The sequence below is a fragment of the Mandrillus leucophaeus genome, unplaced genomic scaffold (genome assembly GCF_000951045.1).
Source record: "Mandrillus leucophaeus isolate KB7577 unplaced genomic scaffold, Mleu.le_1.0 Scaffold346, whole genome shotgun sequence".
Classification (NCBI taxonomy): domain Eukaryota; kingdom Metazoa; phylum Chordata; class Mammalia; order Primates; family Cercopithecidae; genus Mandrillus; species Mandrillus leucophaeus.
The window spans coordinates 1,289,847-1,302,687 of record NW_012103654.1 but is presented as its reverse complement, the minus strand read 5'-3'; the positions used below and the strand labels follow the sequence as shown (position 1 = coordinate 1,302,687).

General features: G+C 43.1%; 1 long non-coding RNA gene across 1 annotated transcript in view; it reads left to right on the top strand.

Annotated features, from left to right (window-relative positions):
• The first annotated feature begins 668 nt into the window (after window positions 1-668).
• The window catches only part of LOC105545997, a 116,786-nt gene continuing 104,613 nt past the window's right edge, over window positions 669-12,841 (top strand). The window contains exons 1-2 of the long non-coding RNA XR_001007029.1: window positions 669-836; window positions 2,247-2,381. This is a non-coding gene — a long non-coding RNA (uncharacterized LOC105545997). The remainder of the gene's footprint in view (window positions 837-2,246; window positions 2,382-12,841) is intronic.

Sequence of the window (12,841 nt, the reverse complement as noted above, 5' to 3'; positions counted from 1 at the left end):
ATATATGGCAGAATATAATTATTCTTATGGTTCTGTTTCAATAGTACATTACCTTGGAATATTAGTCCCTAGGTTTTGATGATATATTTGCTTTTACAACTCATCAGTATTTTTTCACTGTGTAGATCAGTACCTTTTGGGTGGTTTTGAGTACATTATAATATTGTAGTTTACTTTTTGTGATGTACTGAGTATTTGAGGGTACTGCAAGGTGAATATTTGCAGATACTTCATTTTTTAGTTTAAATATTAATAATATCCCCAGTTTCACAAGCTGATTATGAATGTAAGACTGACTGATAAACAGATCTGACTTTTTTTGGAGGGGGGGTGGGCAGGAGCGGTATTAAAACTTTCTGCAAAGTTTCTCCTAAGTTTCACCAAATAACAGAAAGCTGTGTCTGTTGGTCAGCATTACTGGTTTGTGGAAGTTGGGTCAGCATTACTGGTTTGTGGAAGTGGCTTTACCCTCTCATATTTGCTCAGTCATTTTTCCAAAATACTTTTAGGTTTCTAGTTAAAGTACTGTTGCCATGCCAGGCCCTTGAATTATGGCAGATATCTGAGGCCAGGACCAGGGACTGCCAAGGCTAGGCTGGGAATGGAACAATAGGAGAGCCAGACCCGGGAGCTGGCAGGACCGGGGAGTGCTTAGAAACTAGTGGTTAAAGATAGAGTCTAGGGAACAGTCGAGAGTCACGCAAATGTTAGAGGTGCCCTTGGCCTCATGAGTGGTCAGGAGGAGCTGGCTGCAAGGAGCCTTTGAAATGGTGCCGAGTTCTTCCTCTGCCAGAAAGCCTTTCTTCTGCGCTCACTGTGGCAAAGGCTACTCTCAGGTGTGCTGAGCAGGGGAGTAGTGTTGGGGGATGGCCATCGAGTTAACCTCTAGAGAGGGGATATGTGTGGGCTGCACAGGATTCTGGGGACTGACCTAGGAGGGACAGCAGTACAAGTCCTCTTACTCTTGGTCCTGTGCTCCTTTTAATATACCACGCTGCTGCTGCCTCTGATCTGGAAAGCTTTTCTGATACAATGGCGGCTCCTCGTCGTCTTCCATCTCTAAGGAGATTAGTTAGTTACAAGGCAGGAAGTTGAATAGCGTCAGGCTTTAATCTCCTGGTTATTCTGAGGCTGTTTGATGTTAGCTCTTCCTTCAGACCAGGGCTTTGAAAGGGCTTATTTTTTTTCTGTGACAGAGAAATGACCAGGACACAGCCATATATTAAATTCCAAGGGCCCTCACATCTGTTTGCTTTGTGTATTCTATGTACAAATATACATGATTTTTAGAGAACGCTGCTTTCTTTTTTCTCTCTCTCTTTAATGCATCTGTTTCTTGCTCCTGTTCTCTCTTAGCTCATTTTTATTCCATTAGGTTGTAGCTGGGCTGATTCTCTGAGTGTGCCTTCTCAGCCTGTGGGGTGAATACAGGATTAAGAACACAGACAGAGCCTGACAGCCACGTTAATTGTTTACTTACTTACTATTTAACACATAATATCAGGCTTGTTTCTCTGTTTCCTAGCAGCTGGAGTGAGATATCCTCCTGCTCCACCGTGAAAGCTTCTGCTGCAGCCTAAGTTGACATATCCAGCCTGAATTTTAGATTCTTATAAAACAAGTTCAAATTTAATGTTTTGAAGAGCATTCAACTAGAGTAATAAAATACTATTTAGAACGCGTTTTTACAGGATCTCTTTTACTAAAAAGAGAACAAACTTCATAATTGCCATATCAACTATTCTTAAATGGCATATCAAAGAACTTCACAACACTGAAAACTTCATGTTTTTACTTGTTTTACAAATTCTATAATCAGTTTTATGTTACTTGTTTGTTTAGTAAGTGCTTGCTTTTAAACCATAATACAAAAGTGAAAGCCACTTCTGTTTCTATACACATTACATAAATGTCGATTGTAAGTATCACTGTGCCGTTAGTTCCTATGTGGAATACAGGTTACAGTACGTGGGCTGCAGCCATCACTAATCGAGATTTCCTTTACTAATAGGTATAATGATCTTTTTGTGAACAATCATACATTCCTGCATAATTAATTGAATCTTTGTGTTGTCCAAGAAGGACAAACTCAGCTTTAGGACCTTAGCTGGGCTGAGCAGAAATAGTACAATGTTTTACTCAGGGGCTTCCAAGTTTGAATGTGGTATCATTTTTTCAAGAGATAGTGGGCTCATAGTTCTGGGTTTGATCACCTCTGCCGTGTGATATTTTCCTTGGATTTACAGAGCACTCCAATCATTGTTCAATGGAAGACTCAAAAGAAGCCCTGTGACTCTGGGGCTCAAATCTGAATAAGACAGTTTCGAAGGAGAAGGAGGAGAAGTTAGATAAAAATGAGAATTCAGAGGTGGAGGAGTAAGGTGAGAGTCTGGGGCAACATGCCTGCCTGGTGTGTTCTAGAGAACCCAGCAAGTCCCATCACAAAAACCTCCAATTAAGCCTCAAAGCACAACAAATTTCCCTCTTATCCAGAGAGAATATTATATCTTTCTAAAGAGGCAGCATATGGGAGCTGCTGGGAAGGCTTTCCAGTGCAATTAAAAGGCAGATAGATCAGAGAACGCAGGGCTCCTGAAGCTGTCTGATCTCTTGCCTATGATTTGTCTCAAGTGCAATTGACAGCCCCAACTAGCAATTACAATGCAGAGACTGGTATAGCTGGAGACTGGTCCAACAGGGAGGGAAGGCTTGACCATTTACATGCAGTTAATTATTAAGGGCTGTCAGATGTCAGAATGGGAATTGGTAATATTGTGGTTAAACGCCCACCACATGTCTAATTTGAGTTGTGCCCACTACCTCCAGCACCAGTTCAAATTAAGTCTACATTAATGTCTGATGACTCACAGCTGTGCAGCATGCAACTCCGTGTACTCCAGGGGTGGGAGGGGGAATTTGCATACCAGTTAGTGCCAGATAGTGATTATGAAAGATGTGCATTTCTCTTTGTTGGAATAAGTACCATATAAGCCAAAGCAATAGTTACTGTTTTAAAACCATCTTCATGCTTAAGAAAATGTTGATCTGTACTTAGCTTCTTGGTGCAATGAATTTAGCTTAAGAAAGGCAATTCCAGGTGAAACAATTTTCATGTTGTCAATGGGTGCCAAATAGGCCCCAAAGAGATCAGAATATGGCCAAATGAGAATTGAAAGAAAACCTGTCTTTATAATAATTCTCTATTAAGCTTGATGAGAGTTTATGTTTCGGGCTGCCAAAAATACTCTTTTTGTTTTTTTTGGATGACAGTGATTTTGAATGTAGTGCTCCAAGTGGGCCCCTGGAGCTGTGGCCATGGTGCCCACCTGCCTAGCATTTGGTGAAGGGAGTTTTCTGGGGGTCTTCCACCATGCCAATGATCTCACAGCAGGGTTCTACCCATCCAGACAGGCAGAGAGCAGGTGTCACTCGGCTCAGAGGTGCACTCTGATGGTGGCCAGGGACTTCGGAAGCTTTGAGAGCGATGGCCGATTTCCAGCAATCCAGAGGGCTGTATGGGGAACCCCTCATGCAGAAATATTTTGGGGTCCTGGGCAAACATATGGTTTTGTGATATGTGGTAAGCAGAGGGGAATGGAAATTGGTGGTGGGAGCCAGGTGGGCATATTGGCATTCCATGCTCTTGGCCATTCCATGGGCTGGCTTGCAAGAAACTCCATGCTTAGAAGGAAGATGGTGTTAGGCACTATTTATTATGAAAAAACTAAGCACTTCTGAGAAGATGAAAACAGGAATCCTTTGTTTATAAAACAGATGGTATGGACTGTCCTTTAATCAGAAATCATACCATTTTGCCCTTTATAAACAAATCGATAGGAAATCATTTCAAAAACCAAGTCAAAGCTTAAAAAATCATATTCATTCTTGGCACTAGAGGTCTTTTGTTTTCTTTTACTTAGCTAAAAATAAAGATATATTTAATGACAGACAGATGAAGGAAAAATAGGACTTTGATAAGGCTTAAGCATTTTCAGTGATGACCACAGAAGCATTTAGAAAACACAAGAGGATGTGAATGTGTCACACGTTTGGGTTTCATGCTAAACAGACAGCAGGAGCTATGGAATGGAGATCTCACTTGGGGCCAAGAGACTATCTGTTTCCATTGAAGTTCCTAAAAAAACCCTTTGTGGGGAGGTGGCCTCCAAGCGGGTACAGAGGGCCAAGTACAGGCCTCAGCCTGGTCACTCTGGTTAGTGTTCTCTTTCTGTCCTCCAAGTGGGTGATTAGAAAGCCCAAACATAATGATCTGTTGTGGACAGAGATCACAGTGCCTGAGGTTTCTAGAAGCTGCTGCTGACATGGTCTTGACAAGAGCACCAGCTCAGGGGTCACTTGAGTTGGAGCTATGGGCTTGGCGCCATGAGAAAACTTCAGTACTGGGGACCGTTGGGCATCACACAGAGTGTGGGGTGGCTTTCTTTCATCAGGTGTTTTGTGTGAGCTAGACTACTGCTTCTCTCTGATCATCACTTATTTCAAGTAGAGTTATTTCCTGCTGGTACCCAGAGACTTGGTCATGACTATTGAAACCATAATGCTTCCTAAATAATAACCAGGCATACTGACTGTACAGTAATAATTCTGCCATTCGGGGCCCATCTGAAACCAACAAGTGTGCAGTATGCCTGCAACACTTATATGATAGGACACCTGTTTGCAAACTCATTTTTCTTTCTGGTCTATTCCTCCGATTTCCTGTTTTCAGAAACACCAAATAACCTGCCCTTCTGCTTTGTTAGCAACTTCTCTGTCTTTCAAAACTGTCAGTTTGATGAGTTGTTCTAGATTTAATACCACACTTCTTAAAGGGCCTGACTTCCTGGGTGGTAGATGCAGTATAAAGACTGGGATAGAAATTACATTTGTGTCCTAATGTGTACTGGGTCCTGTGAAAAATGGTACCCAGGAAAGGATAAATATTTGTCCCAAGATGATATAAGTTGATAAATTTTACTAAATTAGTAAAGGCAGCCTGCAAGAGCCATAGAACATACCAGTCAGTTTTGCTTTGGTGCTAGATATGGTCCCTTGCCTGGGAGTGAACTAGTTCCCCAGTCCTGAAGAATGAAGTCCACTGGGGTGCTGAGGGGATTGCATTCTCACTTGGGAGGGATGGAGGGAAGCTGCCAAGCTTGGCCCAGCCTTGCCATTTCATCCTTTACCAGTTGGCTGGCCTTGAGCAAGTTATTTAGCTCCTTAGAATCTCAGTAACTTGCTTTGCAAAGTCGGGGAAGTAAGAACACCCTCATAAGTTTGTTATGAGAAACCAGTGACACAGAACACATGGGCATTATCCCAGCACCAGACACATGGCAAGAACTTGACTGATGTGCCTTTCTTTCCTCTGTCTTTTCCTCATTACTTTATATTATGGTTATCTTGATGACAATATCTTTTCTTTTTAGTTATTATACAGAATTTTCATAACAGTTTCATGCAGATCATTATTTTCAATTATGTATTTCTTACTTTTTTAGCACTTACCAAAAGTGCCACCAATGTAGTTGTTATGTAACTGTTTTATGTTTGTCCTCTCCTTAGTATGTAGTAGCTCTTTGAGGACAGGGCCCTTGCCTGCCTAGTTCATTTTGGTATTCTTTGTGCCTCTTATTACCTGGCACAGAGGACACACTCAAAACCTTTGTTGAGTAAATAAATCAATTCTTTTTTTTTTTTTTTTGAGAAGGAGTCTCACTCTATTGCCCAGGCTGGAGTGCAGTGGCACGATCTCGGCTCACGGCAAGCTCCGCCTCCCGGGTTCACATCATTCTCCTGCCTCAGCCTCCCGAGTAGCTGGGACTACAGGCGCCCGCCACCATGCCCAGCTAATTTTTCTGCATTTTTAGTAGAGATGGAATTTCACTGTGTTATCCAGGATGGTCTCGATCTCCTGACCTCATGATCTGCCTGCCTCAGCCTCCCAAAGTGCTGGAATTACAGGCGTGACCCACCGCACCCAGCCTAAATAAATCAATTCTTACAAAAACCCAGACTCACATGGGGTAGGGGAGAGAGAATCCTGTTGGAAAGATGGATGCTTGATGGACAAAATAACAACAACAACAACAACAACAATAACAACAACAAAGAAAACCAGACAAACCTGTAGCTGTCCAACCTCCCAGGGCTTCTGATATTTGCTCTAATAACCAATAAACCTTGTTGCTTCTCAATTGCACTATGTTTTCTCTGGCATGGTCTTGTCCAACACTTAGGTACTTGAGCTGGGGGTCAGTTTGGATGAAAGGATATTAAGAACAAATAGTGAAAAGTTCATTAAACTACAGGCCTTATAATTTCTGCTTGGAAAACCTTGGGACAAATTAACCATGTGCCTTAATTATCAGCCTCATCTGGGTCATGTCTGCTCTAGGCTTCAAGCCTGCTGAATTCTCTCTCATGTCAGGTTTTGTGTACATGACATTTCCTTTATCTTTATCCTTCATTGACACACACACCCTCCTCTGCCTGCCTAACTCCTGTTTATTCTTCAGAGCTCAGCCCAGGGGCGCCTCTCTGTGCCACATAAATTTAGGTTAGGTCCAGTTTTAGGTGCTTCCGAATTGTGTATTTCACCCTTTATCTAAAGTGTATCATGCTACATTGTAATTTCCTTACTTGTCTGTGTTCCTCTCCAAACCTTAAACCTCCAAAGAGCAAGACTAGGTTTATTTTGTGTGCTCAGGACCTGGAAGACTGCCTGGCATAAAATATTTGGTGCTCAAAAAATTTTGTCAACTGAAAGTATAAGGTAGAAGGAGAAAGTTTCATGTAAATTCATCTCCCTCATTGATAACCACTTTAATTTTTGGTAAGACAGATGAAATCAACAACATAAAGACAATATAACTGTGTGTGTCACATAGACAGTATAGCTATATGAGGATTAGAGAAAATATATTAAAATGATTAAAGACAACAGAGTTTCAATTTTGTTTGCAACGTAAGCCATTTATTTATCTTCCCCACTATGAATTGGTTTTTTGAAAATTAGATAAATGAAATTGGTCTGACCCCTCTGGAATTTTTTATTGTTTCTACACTGATTATTTGAATTGCATGTGTCTCCATCACTTTGGTTCATTTGCAAAAGGAAATGAGGCCCGCTGTCTTGGATACATACGTTTTTCTCTGGTCTCCAGCACAGGTGAGCAGCACAGCCCTCATGCATCAGGTCTTAGATAGAGGGTTCTTTAGAAGCCTTTCAGTTGAGTGAAGTATGAGAACTTTCAGGGTTTCCAGGATCTAAGCAACGAGGAACAATTCCCCACTGTTTTCAGCAAGACAAACAGAAAAAAAAGAGGGGAGGGGAGAGAAAACCCTGGTCTCTGATAAATAACCTTTCCATATGAAGTGCACATCAGTCTGACACAAGTAATTAGCTGTCAGGTGCTGGGCTTTGCTGTCAGAGGCCAATTTTCAGATTAGTGTTAATTGCAGCCTTCCCCGCCACCACCCCCGGCCTTCGAGGGCCTTTGCTCCCACCCCTCAGCCCTCAGCCCTCAGCAGGCTCCCTTCTCCAGCTTGCTGCCAGTGTGACTGTAGCTTAGAGTAATGGAGCTGGCAGGGTGGAATCAATTACTGGCCAGTGAAGATTTTCCCACAGGTCTGGGCTTGGGAAAGGAGCGCTATTCCTGCTGCCTAGACAGCTGGCCTGACTGTCCACTGGGAAAGGAGCCTACCCAAGGAGAGAGAGGGGCTTGCTAGTGATAAACCACTGACAGCCCATACATTATTGACAGGATTTGGCAGAGAGGGGCTTCTGCTACCTCTGCTTGTCCTGGTTCTCTTTGAGTTTTGTGCCTGCACTGACTACTGCTTTATCCCAACATCTTGCTGCCCACATGAAAGTACACATACAGAAAAACCCAGTTCCCATTTGTTTATGGGCCTCGGTCCAAGAGGAAAGAGAAAAGGAAGATAGGATGGGGTTATTACAGTTTAACAGCAATATTTGGAAATAAATTATTTGTGCAATTTTTCTTTTTCTTTTTTTTTTTTTTGAGAGGGAGTCTCGCTCTGTCACCAGGCTGGAGTGTAGTGGTGCAATCTTGGCTCACTGCAACCTCCACCTCCCAGGTTCAAGTGATTCTCCTGCCTCAGCCTCCCGAGTAGCTGGGACTACAGGCGCCTGCCACCACGCCCTGCTAATTTTTGTGTTTTTAATGGAGATGGAGTTTCACTATGTTGTCCAGGATGGTCTCGATCTTTTGACCTCGTGTCCCACCTGCCTCCGCCTTCCAAAGTGCTGGAATTACAGGCGTGAGCCACCGCACTCGGCCCTTATGTACCTTTTTTTTGTCATGATGAGAGTCGTGCTTTGTATCATTTTGGTTCAGTTGTAGTCATCCCATGTAATTCATGATGGAACCTGTGCTGGTGCCACCTGAGTTTTATGGTCACTTCCAAAGTTTTGAGACATTTTGAACTTTAGTCAGAGGATTCATTTAGAATTGCACTTAAACAATCCTAAACTCAAAATTTTGAGACATTTTGAACTTTAGTCAGAGGATTCACATAGGATTGCACTTAAAAAATCCCCGGCCAGGCATGGTGGCTCATACCTGTAATCCCAGCATTTTGGGAGGCTGAGGCAGGATGACTGCTTGAGCTCAGGAGTTCAAGATCAGCCTGGGCAACAAGGCGAAACCCCATCTCTACAAAAAATACAAAAATTGCCGGACATGGCGATGCACACCTGTAGTCCCAGCTACTCAGGAGGCTGAGGTGGGAGGAGTGTTTGAGCCCTCCCTTAAGCAGGAAGTTGAGTCTGCTGACAATGCACTCCAGCCTGAGTGACAGAGAAAGACCTTGTCAAGAAAAAAAAAAAAAAATCCCGCCCCTCTAGGTTTTCTGCTTAGCGATAATAATAAAATCTACATGAAGATGTTTTGCTTTCAATTTTCCACTATCATTTATGTCTTTATCTGAAATTTTGTGCAAGAATAACCATTTGAATGCAGGCAAACTAAAACCCCACAGTGTTTTAGTAATACCACTGACTATTCAAGAGCAGAGAGTTCATATTAAAGTACCAAAATCCATTACAGTAACATAAACATTTCAGAGAAACTTTAGTCTTTGAAAGATGCATTTAACAGTTTAACTTTCCATACAATAGACATTAAAGTAAGACCAGAAAAGTACACTGAAAGAATGATATAAAAACTAATGCCACATTATAACAAATTAAAACAGTTATACAAGAAAATCTTTTCTTAATAACCTCTTAATTGATTTTCCTTTTATCATATGTTGTTCTCTTTTAGGAAACTAACATTCAGGTTGAATTTTTTTTTCTTTCTCTGTTTTGTACATAAAATGTTATGGATCTAAGAGAAACTTTAACTGTATAATTGGAACAGTCTTTGATTACAATACTCAGTTCAAAATTAAATAAAAGTGGATAAATAAGCATGGGTCTGGAATGTTAAAAAAAAAAAAAAAGTGGGCTGTTGCAATAAAACAGGTTCATATCACTTGAGTGACAAGTTTCAGATGCTAGACCTAAAAGGTCTCTTGGAAACCTAACAACCGGGATGAGAAATGCAAGTTTGAGATTCACTTGGCCATACCTCCTGTAATCTAAGAGAAATGATCACGGAGAGTTCCCTTAGCTCTCCCTTGTAAAACGTGATTCCCCGCTCTTTGCCCTGGAGGAAGGCCGGAGGTTGGGGGGCATAGAGGGTGGAATTAGGAATCAAGAATGCTCCCACCTGTTCTGTGCAGAGGAGGGGGGGGCTTACAGGTGAGTTCTTTCAAACCACACCTGTGACAATGTTAAATTATTCTAAATCCTGGAATGAGGTGTTTGTGACCAAAGTTCTGTTGTGCAATGTCCTGGTTAAACTCTATGGAATCTTGAATTCCTGGTGACTGACATTTAAAATGATGTCATTAGTGTCCTTGCTTTAAAAAAGTCCCTATTAAGTTATTCTGCTTTAGCCCAGCGTGGTGGCCCACACATGTAATCCCACACTCGCACTTTGGGAGGCCAAGGTATGAGAACCGCTTGAGGCCAGGAGTTCAAGACTAGCCTGAGCAACACAGTGAGACCTCATCTCTACTAAAAATTTTAAAAATTAGCTGAGTGTAGTTGTGCATGCTTGTAGTCCTAGCTGCTCAGGAGGCTGAGGTGGGAGAATCCCTTGAGGTCAGGAGTTTGAGGTTGCAGTGAGCTGTGATCATTTCCACTGCACTCCAGCCCGGGAGACAGAGAGAGGCCCTGTCTCAAAAAAACAAACAACAATGACAAAAATCAAAACCAAATTATTGTGGAATAGCAGTTCTGTGATGTGATTCACTAATCCAATTTCTGTTTTTAGAACATTTGCCAGCTATGTTGCATGATTTTGTTGGCTGCAAAATATTATTTTCCTTATTTTGAAAAAAATAGAGATATACAGCGGGGCTCAGGACTGCTCTTCTGTGCCATTGTAGTGTCCTAACAAACCTATTAGACCATTTATTACATTCTAAGGTTCCCAGACACTCATCTGCTCCATCAGAGGTCCTGCCACCCACTGGGGCACTGTTTAGGATGGGTCAGGTCTGTCGAGTTACTCATAGGACAACTTTCTGTAAATTTCAAATGATGGAGTAATATTGGGGGACATCTCCATCCCCTTTCTTTCTGAGATCAAGAGCTGCCTCTTTCTTGCAGGACTGTTCTTCCATTAAGGAGGAAGGAGAAGTTATCAAATACTCCAGTCTTCTATTAAGATGACATGGTGCTGCACAGAGAGAGGCAAGAAAAAATTGTTATTGAAAACACTGGGCAATTTTGATTATTGGGAAGCATTTTGAAGCAAAGTTTTTGGATTATATATTTACAGAGGTCATTTATACTTTGGTCATTCAACTCTATAATAAACATACCTATGTAGCAGGAGTTTTTTTTTTTTTTTTGAGACGGAGTCTCGCTCTGTTGCCCAGGCTGGAGTGCAGTGGCGCGATCTCGGCTCACTGCAAGCTCTGCCTCCTGCGTTCACACCATTCTCCTGCCTCAGCCTCCCGAGTAACTGGGACTACAGGTGCCCACCATCACACCCGGCTAATTTTGTTTTTGTATTTTTAGTAGAGATGGAGTTTACATTGCATTATCCAGGATTGTCTAGATCTCCTGACCTCGTGATCCGCCCACCTTGGCCTCCCAAAGTGCTGGGATTACAGGCTTGAGCCACTGCGCCCGGCCGCAGGAATATATTTTATGAACATTCAGTTAATGCTTTTGAATTCCCTTCTCTGCATCTCCCACCACCTGATAGTTTCCCACCCCTAAGAAGCCAAGTGAGAAGACAGATAGGGTGAGCCCTTAACAACGAGCTTGGCTGGGCGCAGTGGCTCATGCCTTTAATCCAGCACTTTGGGAGGCCAAGGCGGGCGGAGCACCTGAGGTCAGGAGTTCAAGACCAGCCTGGCCAACATGGCGAAACTCTGTTTCTATTAAAAATACAAAATAAATTAGCTGGGTGTGGTGGCAGGCACCTGTAATCCCAGCTACTCGGGAGTCTGAGGCACGAGAATCACTTGAACCCAGGAGGCAACTGAGCCAAAATCAAGCCACTGCACTCCAGCCTGGTTGACAGAGTGAGAGTGCATCTCAAACAAACAAAAAACAGGCTTTAAACCCAAGAAGAAAGGGAGATTGTTGTAGGTTCTTTTGGCTCTTCATTAGTCCCTCGAGAGTGAGCTTGTCCCATCAGATTATAAAGACTGCCCCATAGTTTAAACTCCTGTCCAAAAGACTGAAGTGTTAAATTCAGAGAAAGGTTGCCTCTTTGAACCAGTGGATTTGGGGAGGAGAAGGAAAGAGGGAGAAAGGGGATAGGAAGAAGAGTGAAGATGGGTGTTCCTTTCTCCCTCTGTATGTTTCAGTCTGAAAGGGATAGGTAAGTTAGATAAAGTTGAGAACCACCAAGTTCTGGGGTCTCTTTTCCTGCCTCTCATCTGGGACTTGGAAACAATTCACTTTGCTGGGGCCCAGTACCACCATTAAGCATAGTTTAGTCAGTGGGGCAGTGTGGTTAGATGGAGAGAGGGTCCAGGGTACACCTGGAGCTGCCCCGGGTGAGTCAGTGAGTCCCCAAGGGGCCTGCTGTGGGAGGGTGAGGGGGTCTTAGAGCAATGACCGTGTGAGACTGGGAAGCCAGGTGGAGAATGGGGCAGAAACCTGGGGGAGTTAGTGGCCAACAAAAGCCAAAGGGAGGCGGATTCAGCAGGGAAGAGTCCCTACACCCTGACTGGCTGCGAAAGAATAGACTGCAAGTTTATCAGCTGCAGGATATTAGCAACGGACACCAGCTGAATACTCAGGAACCACTCAAGCCAATGATTCCCCGGCGGACCTTGGAACAGCCACTGTGCAGCTGGTCCAGAGAACAGCCGGCCAGTCCCGAGGCCCAGTCACCCTGCCTCCACCAGGTCAGGGGGCCGCTCAGTACACAAGCCACCCTTCTGGGCAGGACAGAGGAGAAGGAAGAAGGGAGAGGCTAACCTAACGAACTGGTTAAGTGTATTGCACTGAATTAAAGCTAAGACAGAAATTTAGTTTTCTCACTTCCTAGCCACTGGGGCCAAATCAAATCAAATACAGCGGAAACAATAAACACATTTTCTCTGCATGTCTGAGGAGCAGTGTGAGTGTCTGTGGTCCCTCTATCCCTGCAACTGTTTTCTCAGAAACTTAAATCCTCTAAGCCTGGATCACACACATCTACGTGGATTGGCAAGGTGAGCAAGGCCTCCACTGCTCAGGCTTCTGTTTTCTTGTGTGTAAAATGACAGCAGGTGTTAAGATGTTCTCTCATGGTTTTTT